This window comes from Syngnathus typhle, linkage group LG16, assembly GCF_033458585.1.
Source record: "Syngnathus typhle isolate RoL2023-S1 ecotype Sweden linkage group LG16, RoL_Styp_1.0, whole genome shotgun sequence".
NCBI lineage: Eukaryota > Metazoa > Chordata > Actinopteri > Syngnathiformes > Syngnathidae > Syngnathus > Syngnathus typhle.
The window spans coordinates 3,608,004-3,621,252 of NC_083753.1; the positions used below are offsets into that span (position 1 = coordinate 3,608,004).

The following is a 13,249-nucleotide window of genomic DNA, read 5'->3' on the forward strand; positions in this document are numbered from 1 at the left end:
ATGGAAAAGAGCTAGAGCAAGAAGTCTTGACTTTCTTTATCTCGCTTTTATTTAGAACTCACGCTTGATCGTAAGTGGCTCACATGACTGCATTGAGACACAATTAAAAGCTTTGTTTAACACTTTTTTTGTCACAGTCACATGCGTGTATCGAACTCACGGTGTCGGCACACAAGTGTACCCCTACACTATCAGCGAGTCCCAATTTGTTGAATACGCTTGCGGTCGTTGATATTGAGAAATGTGACGTCATGCCATTGCAGTGCTTGTGATCACTGACGCATGCACGTTGAGCCCTGATGAAAACATTGAGCGAGTGATCACACAACTTGAGCCATTTTTGTTTTCTGTAATTTTGTGTGAAAATATCGTGTTCTTGTTCATATTTAATGTCATTTGACGGTTTTTAAAACATTTCATCTGAGACGATCAAGGATCACGACACACTATTGGGAATTTTCTTTTTTTCTTTTTAATGTACACGATCGTTAACTTATTTGACGTCTTCCATTTGGACCTTATTTCACATAATTACATTTGACGTCCTATAATTTTTTTCCATGGCGTCCCTTCGATGTGGAATGGCATACACACGCACGCACGCGCGCACGCTTCCCATTTTGAGACAGCCACCATTGAAATCTTGACATTGTGGCGCCAAAAGAGACTCGGATGTTTTCCGGCCCCGCTGAGCTGAGCCACGATTGCATTTCTGGCCGTGTCACACGCATGCTCACACACACACACACACACACGCGCGCGCACACACACACACACGCACATACTGCAGGCACACATGCACGCCGGAGGTCTGTCTGCATGCTTGCACGGCGAGGCCGCTCGTGCATGGTAAACGCGGCCTCACATTGTGCACAAACACTCGCTCCAAAGCAAAAGCAAGGACACAATGTGTTGTGTGTTTTGGGTCCCTAAGACACCCAGGAAACAAATAAATTATTCTTCAGAATATGAGTCATATTACTGAGAAATTGGTTTTGGCAAATGCTATTATTATTATTATTATTATTATTAGCCTTCATCTGATGTGGTTTTACATGCTGTGATGAATACATTCATATTCAAAAATATATCATTCTGTTTGTTTGGTTTTGTTTATTTTGCAAGCCTATAACTATAATTTGATGTTTTTCTTCAATCATAAAAAAACATTTGTAAATTTATTTGATGGGGGAAAATACACGGCATGACTGAATATCAAGTAACCTCTTCTATTCCCGTGAAATGTCAATTATTTCCAATAAATGACGTTGATGTGATGGAATATATATATATATATATATATATATATATATATATATATATATATATATATATATATATATATATATATATATATATATATGGATGGATGGATTCTCAAAACATATGGCTAACCTGTTTGGTGTCGCGTGACATTTGTGCGACATTCTCGTGTGATGCGAGACATCGTACATGTACTAACACACACGCACACGTGTGCGTGTGTGCGTGCGTGTGTGCGCGTGTGTGCATGCGTGAGCGTGTGGTCGTGTGTGTGTATGCGTGTGTGTGTTTATATGCTTGAAATATTTTTAATATCCACACAAGATCAATTTTCCATATTACGGTCTGCTTACATGTAATGAATTTACCAACTTGACCTATTTTTAATTTGTCAGTTTTGCATAGTCGTGCATCGTCGTCAAATTTCTTGTTTTATTGCTCTCTTTGGTGTGGATTGTAGCACTATATTTTGTTTTGTTTTGTTTTGTTTTGTTTTGTTTTGTTTTGTTTTGTTTTGTTTTGTTTCAAATGACGATAACATCGTCCATGCAGCATTCAAATTCCGCTGCCTAATTTAGCGCTAACATGCACATTTTCGTGTCGTCTGTTTTGTTTTTCAAATGTATAAATCAAGCTGTGAGGTGTCTAAACACAAAGGCGTCGCGACACTAAAACTGTAAACACGGTAAACCATCATCATCGTCATCTTCATCATCATCTTCATCGTCTTCATCTCTCCTTTTTTGGGATTGACGAGCTGAAGCAATTTAATCAGCTAATTAATCGACCGCTTTAAGTAGCCGAGTATGTGAGAAAGACACACACTGGCATATTATTATTATTCATTCCCGCGGCTCACTGCGACACGCACGCGCGCTAGCGCACCCACACGCACTGACTGGTGTACGCTAACAAAAGAGCGCTCTAATTGGAGTGCGACATCAGGAGCTGCCAATCAAATGTCTTTACAAAGCGCCAATCTCCTCCAAAAGCCATTATGGAGCAGCGCACACTGGGGAGCTGCTCTCACGCGCACGCGCGCACACAGCCTGCGCAGTGGCAAGGCTTGTAATGAGATGTTGGTGCTTTGATCGGACACCTTGAGGCCAAAAGAAAAAAATGTTCTCACAGCTTTCAACCTGGGTGTGTGTGCGCGTGTGTGTTTGGAAGTAGCAACACACACGCACGCGCACGCACGAACACACGCACACACACGAGTGTGTCGTCTTCAAGAGGAAGAGATTTTTCTTGAGTGCGCGCGGGGCGAGGACATAAAGTGTCGACATGATGTTTGAGGGATGATGTTTCCCGTCCAGGTTTAGAATAAACTCATTGACGCAGATGTGACGCGCACGTGCATTGACATATCGAGGCTGCCCTGCTTGGTGGACTGAGATAAGCTCCGTTAACGCATGCACATTCATGTTGAGCAAATTTCAAGGAAAGACACTCGTGTGATGGTTTAAAGGCATGTTGATGAAACTTTGAACACTCTTGTGTGGCGTGGTCGAGAAACACACATTGAAACACATTTGTGCGTGTGTGCGTGCCTATAGTGCCTGTTTGCCGTCTGCTTGGTGTCACGCAACATTTGATCGACATTCTCGTGTGATGTGAGGCGACATGTTTGCGTCGGGGGCGCTAAGCTAGCAGCGGCCGCGGCTTGCAGACGTTTACACGCCATGACACGCATGTGGCCTCCATGATGGACACTAGGTGGATGATGGGCCACGTGTAGGTGTGCGCGCGGCCACCTGTCAATGCGTTTGTGCGTGCGTGCCAGCTCCCCTAGCGCGCAAGCCCACATTAAAACGTCTCAAACTCCTCCCGAAGGAGCAATTGGGTTAATTTCGTTGGCACACAAAAAAGCACGTTTGTCCATATAGCAGGCGGGAGACCAGTGCATTCACAAGCGACCAGTCACGTGCGCTCAGAGGCTTGGCACACATCCGCATCCCGCTTTATGGCGGCGTCAGCTCCCAGCTGGATCTTTTGTCTTCTGTTCTCCTCTCCTCGATCAATTCCTGCCTCAGTCGAGCATGCTGATTGGTCGCTCACTGCAGGAAGGCCAAAGAAGACGGCAGACGGAGACAAAACACTTGCAGGGTGACCAGTGCCATGTTTGCTTCTTTCAACCAGTTTATTTTCCATACATAGTGAAGGAATGGGGTCGAAATACAAAAAGTCCTGCCTAGCTACAAAAACAGATTTGCTCAAACTCATTGAATAAAGTACATAAGAAGACAAGTATATTCACATATTAAAGCAATAAAAGAAATCTTTTAAGCATATAATTATACCTACACATCAAATCAACAAAGAAGACATAACTAGACATTTTTGATAGGTTGTAATGACAAAGGATTTTATAACTTTATGATCTGATATATATTTCTGAGCACTTTGAAATAACAAATGTTTTTTGATATATTGCCTGAATAGCTTAATGACCCTTCAGGAACTGTTTAACTGCATGCCTGATGATTCTCTAAATCACGGACACTGCCAAAGTCGTCTAAAAATGTTCAGTACTTGGTTGTATCTTATGTTTTGACTAATGCTAGACGCCAGTTTTCGATTACTACTGAACGTTCTGGACGGAGGGAAATATTTTGCCTAACAAAGAAAAGATATGGTTGGAAGCATGATTAAACTAAGAATATGATGATGTAAGCAAGTACATGGAGTATCAAAAGAACAAACAAACAAAAACATGGTAAGTGGTGAGTACAAACTTTGCATAGTCAGGGAACATTAATAAATTGATGATGTCACAGCCAAAAGCTCACATAATTCCGTACAAAATGACAAAATTGAAAGAATGACGAATGGATGAGGTGCGACAGCGTATGTGCAAGAATGGAGCAGAATGTTCACAGGAAGATCACTTGGAGATAAAACCAGCAGGTGCCAGAGGGAGACAGCCAAGAACCCAGCCAAAGATGATCGCCAAGGCCGAAAGACGGGATGGAAGATAACAGCCCCCCCACCCACCGAATCACCCATAATCAGCACCCACCCCCACGGAACCAGCACCCACTCCCATGGAATCAAAATCTCCTGCGAACTTGCCCCACAACAAAGACTCATCACCCATCAAACTCGGCCCACACCGGCATGTGCAACTGAATATAAGCTGATCAAAGTACCTTGAAAGTTGCCTTTTCGGAATGGAGACTTTCTGCTCTTGAGCATGGTCGCACGAAAGGCCCAGCGCTGTATTGTACTTTCCTGAAAACAGAGCTTTCTTAACAAGAATTGTGATTGAACTCAACCAACCTGTGTAAATTTAATTTCTGCTTCAGTGTCTTAGCATTTTCCTAAATCTGAAGAAATCAAACGAGCATGCAGTGAGTACCGTGTTTTTCCATGCATAATGCACCCCCATGCATAATACGCACCCTGAAAATGCCATGTCGATGCTGGAAAAAAGCCTGTACCCATGTATAATACGCACCCAAATTTTGACTCTAACTTAAGTCCGTCAACGTATAATTATTTCAGAAAAAAAGATCATTTTTGGGAACAACCGGATGTTATTCTGCCGGTCAGTATCACTGCGCATGCGGTAGCAAACTCGATAGCGAAGAAATGTTTCGGATTTGTGTAGGGTACATTGTGACAGCAAACGAGCAGGTGATCGAACAAGCATCTGATACGAGAGCATTGTGTTCGTATGGAGCGTGTTTGAAGTGAACAGCAGAGTAGAAAGGAACAAGGCAAAGTGTTGTGAAATAAAATATTACCTGTAATACGCATTTAGGTAGAGAACTGAACTCTCGCTCTTTATATAGCTGACGTGTCTTGCGCATCCGTTCTGCGCATCTGTAATGGATTGCACCATCGCATCAAACGATGTGTCGTCAATTATGAATTTTACTGACTGAGTGTGTTGGGCAGGATGGCTGAAAGCGATGCGCAATTGACAACAAACAAGAAGAAAGGTGTAATTTGAGGGAGATTTTCTTCAAAAATTGTTGTACCCATGCATAATGCGCACCCCAGATTTTAGGACAATATATTAGTTACATTTTGCGCATTATGCATGGTAAAACACGGTAAATTGGATAACAGGTGATTGGCAATGGCTTTTGCCGTGAGGCGCAGATAGCGCGCTCCCTAAATTGTGGACAAAATCCAACAATAGCCTGAAAATTTGTGGAGACCAGTCCAGTGTTTGTTCATAAACATGCAATTAGCATGCCAATGTTATTTCGACATTCATGTTAGTGTGAGGAGTTGTCTTTGGTGGTCAGCTGGTTTTCAAAGGTATGGATGGTGGCTGGCCCAGGAAGGAAAACTTCAGTGACACACAGCTGATTGGGAAAAGATTTTATTCAACTGATGTCAGAGTGAAGTGCCTCACGCCCAGGAAAAAATGTAGAGTGCGCAACCCGAGTCTTCCAGTCTCCATGCTTTATACCTGGCGACTCTTGACCGCATTGCTCTGCCTAACAGCTGCAGGTTGACCTTCGACTCGCTAGTTCGTCCTGCAGCCCCTATGCCAGTCATGTCCAAAGTCCGGCCCGCGGGCCAAATCCGGCCCCCGATCAGATTTCATACGGCCCGCAGCTTCGGTCTTATAATGTGTAACTCCTCCAGGTACCAACAGACACAAGTGGCTTTCTCAACTGATGGATTTATTGAATCCAGCTTGTTCAGACTCATAAACACACCGTGAAAACTAAAAGCACAAAACAAACAACAATTAGCTTAAAGAAAGACATTTAACACATAAAACGATTCTGACAAATACAACATACAAACAATACCTCGTTGGCTGAGTACCGAGAGAGGAATTAGTTTCAGTCGTCTTCTTCTTCTTATTGTTTCTTAACTTTCTTAACAACTTAGCTTTGTGACCACGCTTCAGTCACGCATCTTTCGATCTCTCGAGAGATCGCTTCTTCTTCGAAACTAACCTCTACTTCTTCTTACAAAGCTCACTTACACTATAGCGCCCTCTGGTGGCACTCAACGGTAATAATAATGAAAATACACAGAAAATGAAAAGAAACGAAATATAGCAGTAACATAATGTATTATTTATGGACCGCCTGCACTGTCAAACTATCCATCCATCCGTCCATTTTCTGTACCGCTTAGTCCCCACTGGGGTCGCGGGCGTGCTGGAGCCTATCCCAGCCGTCATCGGGCAGTAGGCGGGGGACACCTTGAACCGGTTGCCAGCCAATCGCAGGGCACACAGAGACAAACAACCATTTGCACTCGCACTCACACCTAGGGACAATTTGGAGTGTTCAATCGGCCTACCAAGCATGTTTTTGGGATGTGGGAGGAAACCGGAGTGCCCGGAGAAAACCCACGCGGGCCCGGGGTGAACATGCAAACTCCACACAGGGAGGGGCGGAGGTGGAATCGAACCCGCACCCTCCTAACTGTGAGGCGGACGTGCTACCCAAGTGCGCCACCGAGCCGCCTACTGTCAAACTAAATATAAAAAAAAATAAAAGTTGAACCTGTAAATCCTTCTATTACCTAAGGGTGGCAGCACCACCCCTCGCCGTTCATTTCTGCCATGGCGACTGCAAAGAAAACGAGGACAGTTGACATTGAGGGCCGTCGCATTCAAGAGAAATGGGAATTACAAACAATACTTCTTCACTGAAAATCAAGGCAATTGTGTTTGTCTAATTTCTAAAGAGACGGTTGCCTTGTTTAAGGATTTCAACCTAAAGAGACACTCTTAGACTAAACATGCTGACACATACGACAAGCTAATAGGGAGTAACCGCACTGATAAAGTGAAACAGCTCCAAGTTGTAATGGCATCACAACAGCGATTCTTCACGCGGGGCTGAGAGTCCAAATTAAATAAAAAATAAATATTACTTAATATTAAATATTACAAAGTGGCCGTGTTAATACTGTTGATGTTATAAACCTGTAGACATGACACAAACTATTACTTTCTGAAAGATATTGTAAATGACAAGAGCAAATAAAATATAATATAAATATAATATATAATAAAATAATAACAGACAAATTTGTATTACTTATAACTCCTGTTTAAAATGTTCATGAGGCAAAAATAATTTTAAACATTTACTTAAACTGTAAATGTAAGGTATTTCAAAAAGTTTGTTCAATATTATCTGACTCTTCAGATATGAATGAAAGGCAGAAATTGTGTTTTTAGAGTTGTTCACATCTGCCTGAATGGCTTATATTTGGTTATTTTGTCATTTGAAAAATAAAGACAATTGTGACAATGAAATTTGTTTCATAACAGTGTGTATTTGCATGAAATTATAGTTAAGAAATGTCTGAAAAAACTATTGGCCCCCGGGCCCCCTCACTTTATCAAATCTGGCCCTCCTTGCAAAAGGTTTGGACACCCCTGCCCTATGCCGTCTCCCTATCATCCTTTTCTGGTCACAACCAACTGGACGTTCTACATTCTGCCGCCGGTAAATCTACATTCCTGAAACCAAACCTCAATATCCTGCACGAACTGGCTAGTGCCTGACCTGGTACACGATCCCGCCCTTATGAGGAAAACATACAAGAAGAAGAGCAGCATAAAAATATACTATATTAGCATTGAGCTATTAAGCCCATCAACGCGATTTGCCAAATTGCTGAATTGTGACTGAATTGCGTGGTGCAAGTCAAAGCAGAAAGAAAATCTGCAACTTTGTATCCAAATTACTGAATTGAGACAGAATTATACGTAGGTCAAAGCAGAAATAAAAAACGCAGAAGACAATTCTGTAGCTCGGATAAGTCAAGTCGTTGGCACAGACAACGAAGAGATGGACTTTACATATGTGTTGGCCTGACTGACATGTCCTGTGACCATGGAGGACATGTTTCAATGACACAAACACACACACACGCACACACACCGCGTACACGCTTATGGACACATACTTGTCAGAAGAACATTATGTGAGAGCAGCTAACACACCTGAGTTGATACATTGCATTTGCTGCAAGTGTGTGTGTGTGTGTGTGTGTGTGTGTGTGCGTGTGCGTGTGTGTGCGTGTGCGTGATCCAGCGGTCGGCAGCCCGCTGACATGATCCGATAATAACCTCCACACACGTCTCCATGTAGGAGGAGGTGGCGCTCCATGTAGGAGGAGGTGGCGCTTCATGTAGGAGGAGGTGGCGCTCGAAAGTGTGCGTGCGGGCGTGCGTGTGTTTGTGCGCGTGTGTGCTGACAGGTGACGTGAGGTGGGAGAAGATAATGAAAGTGCACGTCTCTCAGCGGGCCAACAGGTGGAGTCGTGCCGCGGGCGGGGGTCCCGTCCTCCTCCTTCTTCCGGAGAGCATGTTCCATGTCCAACACGTATGAACGTGAACACACACGACATGCACATCATCTCGAAGAAAATGACACAGCAACATGTTGACTTGCATATGTATTCACTTGTATTTCGTGGGACAAGAAGAGTAATTTCAAAATAAAAATCTTGTTCTTCTACCAGCTATAATGCAAAATACCCTAGACCAGGGGTGGACAAACTTTTTGACTGGCAGGCCGAATTTGGTTCTAAATTTAGACCGGGGGGCCGAACCAGGAGCAGATGGATGTAGTGTTTGTGTGAAGTAATAGAAATGACATGTAAAGGTCATTGCATAAAAGGTTTGTGCTTTTAGTAGATAAAGCATGGATATTAAAAAAAGCTTTTTGAAAACAAATGCATTTATTAACAGCATTAAAAAATTATTTCACTCAAAACACTACTATCAGTGATTCTCATTAAATACGACACTGTTATTATGAATAATAGTTTCAATCACTTCAGCGCCTGCAGGTGTCAAATCTATCAAATATGTTTACGAATGAGGCGCAATCACATCAAACGGCAAACATTCTGACCAAATACATCATCTTGAAGAATCAGTGAAACAATACATCTAAATAAAGTAATAAAAAAATCAATAGTAATGTTGGTCTCCCTATTTTGCGAGTGCACCATGGTCTGGAGTAAAATTTGTTGTGGTAATTCTTAGGATAGAGCCGAGGTGTCGGTCCGTTAACCTAGACCTGTGACGGGCTTTGTTGACGTTCATGTGGCTCACACACGTAGGTCGAGCCAAATTCTCCATTCTTTTTTTAAACACTTGGCACTCGGTGTCCACCTTTCTTTTACTCGGGCCACTCATTTTAATGGAAGGATTCCAGGGAAAGGTTTGTGGGTGGCATTAACGTTAAACTGTATCTGAAAGCTCAGCGCGCGAATTACGAGAATGCTGACGTCACAGCCCACACTCGAAATTCAGCACCGATGGAAATAGAGCGCGGAGTGCGCCGGGTCCGTACTACTTACGTACGTACACGCACTTCCGGGAGTAAATGCGTGGGCGGGCGCTTCCCCATCTATTGGGGAAACATAGTAATTGCAGGGAAAATGACCCAAAAAAATAATTAATAATACAATTTATTCAAGTTTGTCGGGCCGGATTAAACGGCCCTGTGGGACAGATGTGGCCCGCGGGACCGTTTAATCCGGCCCGCCAACCCTGAATAAATTGTATTATTAAACATTAGTTTTGGTCATTTTGCCTGCAATGACTGTGTTTCCCCAGTAGATGGTGAAGCGCTCGCCTGCGCATTTACTACCGGAAGCCGTGTCAGAAAGCACGGTGCACACTCACAAATGCGTGTACGTACTCAGTACTACGGACATGGCGCACTCGCGCACTATTTGTATCAGTCCCGAATTTAGAGCGTGGGCTGTGACGACAGCATTCTTGTCATCCGCGCGCTGAGTTTTCAGATACAGTTTTACGCGAAAGCCACCCACAAACCTCCCCCTGGAATCCTTCTATTAAAATGAGTCGCCCAAGGAAAAGCAAGGTGGACACAGTGCCGAGTGTTTAAAAAAGAGTGGCCAATTTGGCTCGACGTACGCGACATGACGTTCAGCCACATCAACATCAACCCCTCACAGATCGAGGTAAACGGACCAACACCTCGGATCTCTCCTAAGAATTGCCACAACAAATTTTACTCCAGACTATAACGCACTAGCAAAAAAGGGAGACCAACAACATTGTGCCCACTGAAAATGAAGGGGAGGCTCTCAAGTATGTTGTAAAAAAATGCATTTTGAATATGATTTGTACACAGCAGGGATTGAAACTAGCGACCATTCTCATTTTCAAACAAGGCAGGATGCTCAAGGACATTGATGCACCACCTGTTTGCGACTAATCTTAAGGCTTACTTTAAGGAAGTGTTTCCCGTTTCCTCACCTCTGTTACCAGGTGTTTGTGAGTTAAAACTCTGCTCTGATTTTCAGATACCCCTCACCGTGTTGCCGTTTTGATTACTTTATTTGGATGTATGCTTTCACCGATTCTTCAAGATCATGATATATTTCGTCAGAATGTTTGCCGTTTGATGTGATCTCATAAAACAAACATCTTTCATTAATCTGACCTGCAGGCACTGAAGTGATGGAGATTATTCATAATAAGAGTGTCGTATTTTATGAGAATCACTGATAGCAGGTTTTTAGTGATTTTTTTTTTTTTTAATGCTGTAAATGCATTTGTTTTCAAAAAACTTGTTTGGAATATCCACGCTTTACTACCTACTAAAGGCCAAACTCTTTTATGCAATGACCTTAACAGGTCGCTTATATTACTTCACACAAACACTACGTCCATCTGCTCCTGGTTCGGCCCTCCGGTCCAAATTTAGAACCCAGTTCGGCCCGCGAGTCAAAAGGTTTGCCCACCCCTGCCCTAGACCGTGTTTACAGTTATCCATCCATCCATTTTCTGAACCGCTAAGTCCCCACGGGGGTCGCGGGTGTTCTGGAGCCTATCCCAGCCGTCAACGGGCAGTAGGCGGGGGACACCTTGAACCGGTTGGCAGCCAATCGCAGGGCACACAGAGACAAACAACCATTTACACTCGCGCTCACACCTAGGAACAATTTGGAGTGCTCAATCGCCCTACCAAGCATGTTTTTCTTTATCTTGTAAAGGGGTCCGGTGGGAGGAAACCGGAGTGCCCGGAGATAACCCACGCGTGCCCAGGGAATACACGCAAACACCGGACAGGGAGGGCCGGAGGTGGAATAAAACCCGCACCCTCCTAACTTTGAGGCGGACGTGCTACCCGGTGCCCCACCGAGTTATGTGATTTTCAAATGTCCCTGCTAATTCCTCACCATATGACCATGCGCTTTACAGTCCTAGACATAAGCATACAATAACAGAGCAACTGTGCATTTGCGTGCGCGCGTGCGTGTGTGCGTGCGTGTGTGTGTGTGTGTGTGTGGTAGCATACAAATGTGGCAATTAAGTCACACGCTGAAAGTCTGTTGGTCTTTGACTAAAAACTCTTGGAGACTCAAACAAATTAGAGGAAGAGCAGCATGAATTTGTCACACACGCATGTGCACACACACACGCACACACACGCGCGCCTCTATTGGCCTTAGTGTTTGTGCGTGCGTGTGTGGGAGTGTCACCCAGTGTGAGAGATTGGAAGGCGGGCTGCGCGTGTACAGATGTGCACGATTATGATATTTTTACCTCCTTCGCATGCCGCTTTCTAATTAGCATCCCACCTGCATCTAATTGGTTGAATGAGCTCATCACAGGGCCGCAAAGGTGGACACGGCGGCGGGTGACACGTGTGGCCTGCAACACTTATTCAGCAGACGACAAGCGCCGATTGGCACCTGCTCGACGAACAAACAAACAAACAAACAAACTCACAAAACACATGACAACACATACAAACATGGCTTGAATCTAACAATGAGAGTTTGAGCAATTATAAGTCATATGAGATATTGTAAATTTCACATCACTATCATTATCTAAATTTCTAAAGCTCATTTTAAAAATTTTCATTAAAGGCTTGTGTACAGTTGTCACATTTCCCTGACCTCTGCTTGACCCTCGAGGAAGACTTGAGCTTCAAGTCTTGTGCGTTGGAGTTATCTGCTTAAGCTAGTTTCAAAAACGTTTTTCATGATCTTTTTTTTTTTTTAACTCATTGTCTTTTTGCAGGAAACTATAAGTTCAAATAGTTTACGTTGAAATAAATTTCAGTGGCTTTTTTAATAACTTACCAATCATTAGTCAAAAACGTATTCAATGGAGTAATTTATTGATGCTTTATTGTCGTTTGGGATCCCCACTACCTTTTGTTTCACCAAAGGCTCATCTTAGAGCAGGCTAAGTGTCATGACTCAGATGGGACCAGTATTTAGTGACAAGAACAACAGTTGCAATAATGTTATTACCGTTTTTTTCCGTGTATAGTGCGCAAAATTTACCTAATTTATTGTCCTAAAATCTGGGGTACGTATTATACATGGGTACAAAGAAAAAAACAATTTTTTTTTTTTTTTAAATTTTATTTATTTTTTTTTTTTTTTTTGCGCAGATGCGCAGAACGGATGCGCAAGACACGTCAGCTATATTAAGAGCGAGAGTTGTTTTCTTCCTATTAGTTTCAATTCACAGTTTAATTAGCAGTTTCAATCAGCAAATAACAAAATGCGTATTACAGGTAAAATTTTATTTCACAACACTTTGCCTTGTTCCTTTGGTCTCTGCTGTTCATCCTAAAACACAAAGGCGCTCTTTAAGCAATGCGACAGTGAGCGCCCGGCGCGCTGCGGTTGCGCGACCGCACCAAATTAAGCTCCCTGCGCAGTGCGCACTGAGGTCCACTTAAATTTTAGAAAGTACATCAGGACTTTAAAAATATCTTCTAAATTTCAGCGACGGCTCTGTCACAATAATGCGCGGTCGGCGGCGCGCTACGGTTGAGCGTTCTCTCTCGCGCTCTCTCTCTCGCTCGCTCTCGCACACACGCGCACACACGCACACCGGGTATCATACGGAGGCCGCCATTACAGATGCGCAGAACGGATGCGCAAGACACGTCAGCTCTATAAAGAGCGAGAGTTGAGTTCTCCACCTATTAGTTTCAATTCACAGTTTAATTAGCAGTTTCAATCAGCAAATAACAAAATGCATATT

General features: G+C 43.3%; 1 long non-coding RNA gene across 1 annotated transcript; it reads right to left on the reverse strand.

Moving 5' to 3' along the window:
- Positions 1-5,886: 5,886 nt before the first annotated feature.
- On the reverse strand, positions 5,887-6,491 carry LOC133169748 (uncharacterized). The gene is made up of 2 exons (XR_009718447.1): positions 6,036-6,491; positions 5,887-5,947 (listed from the first exon to the last, which is right to left on the reverse strand). It is a non-coding gene; the product is annotated as an uncharacterized LOC133169748 (long non-coding RNA).
- Positions 6,492-13,249: the final 6,758 nt, after the last annotated feature.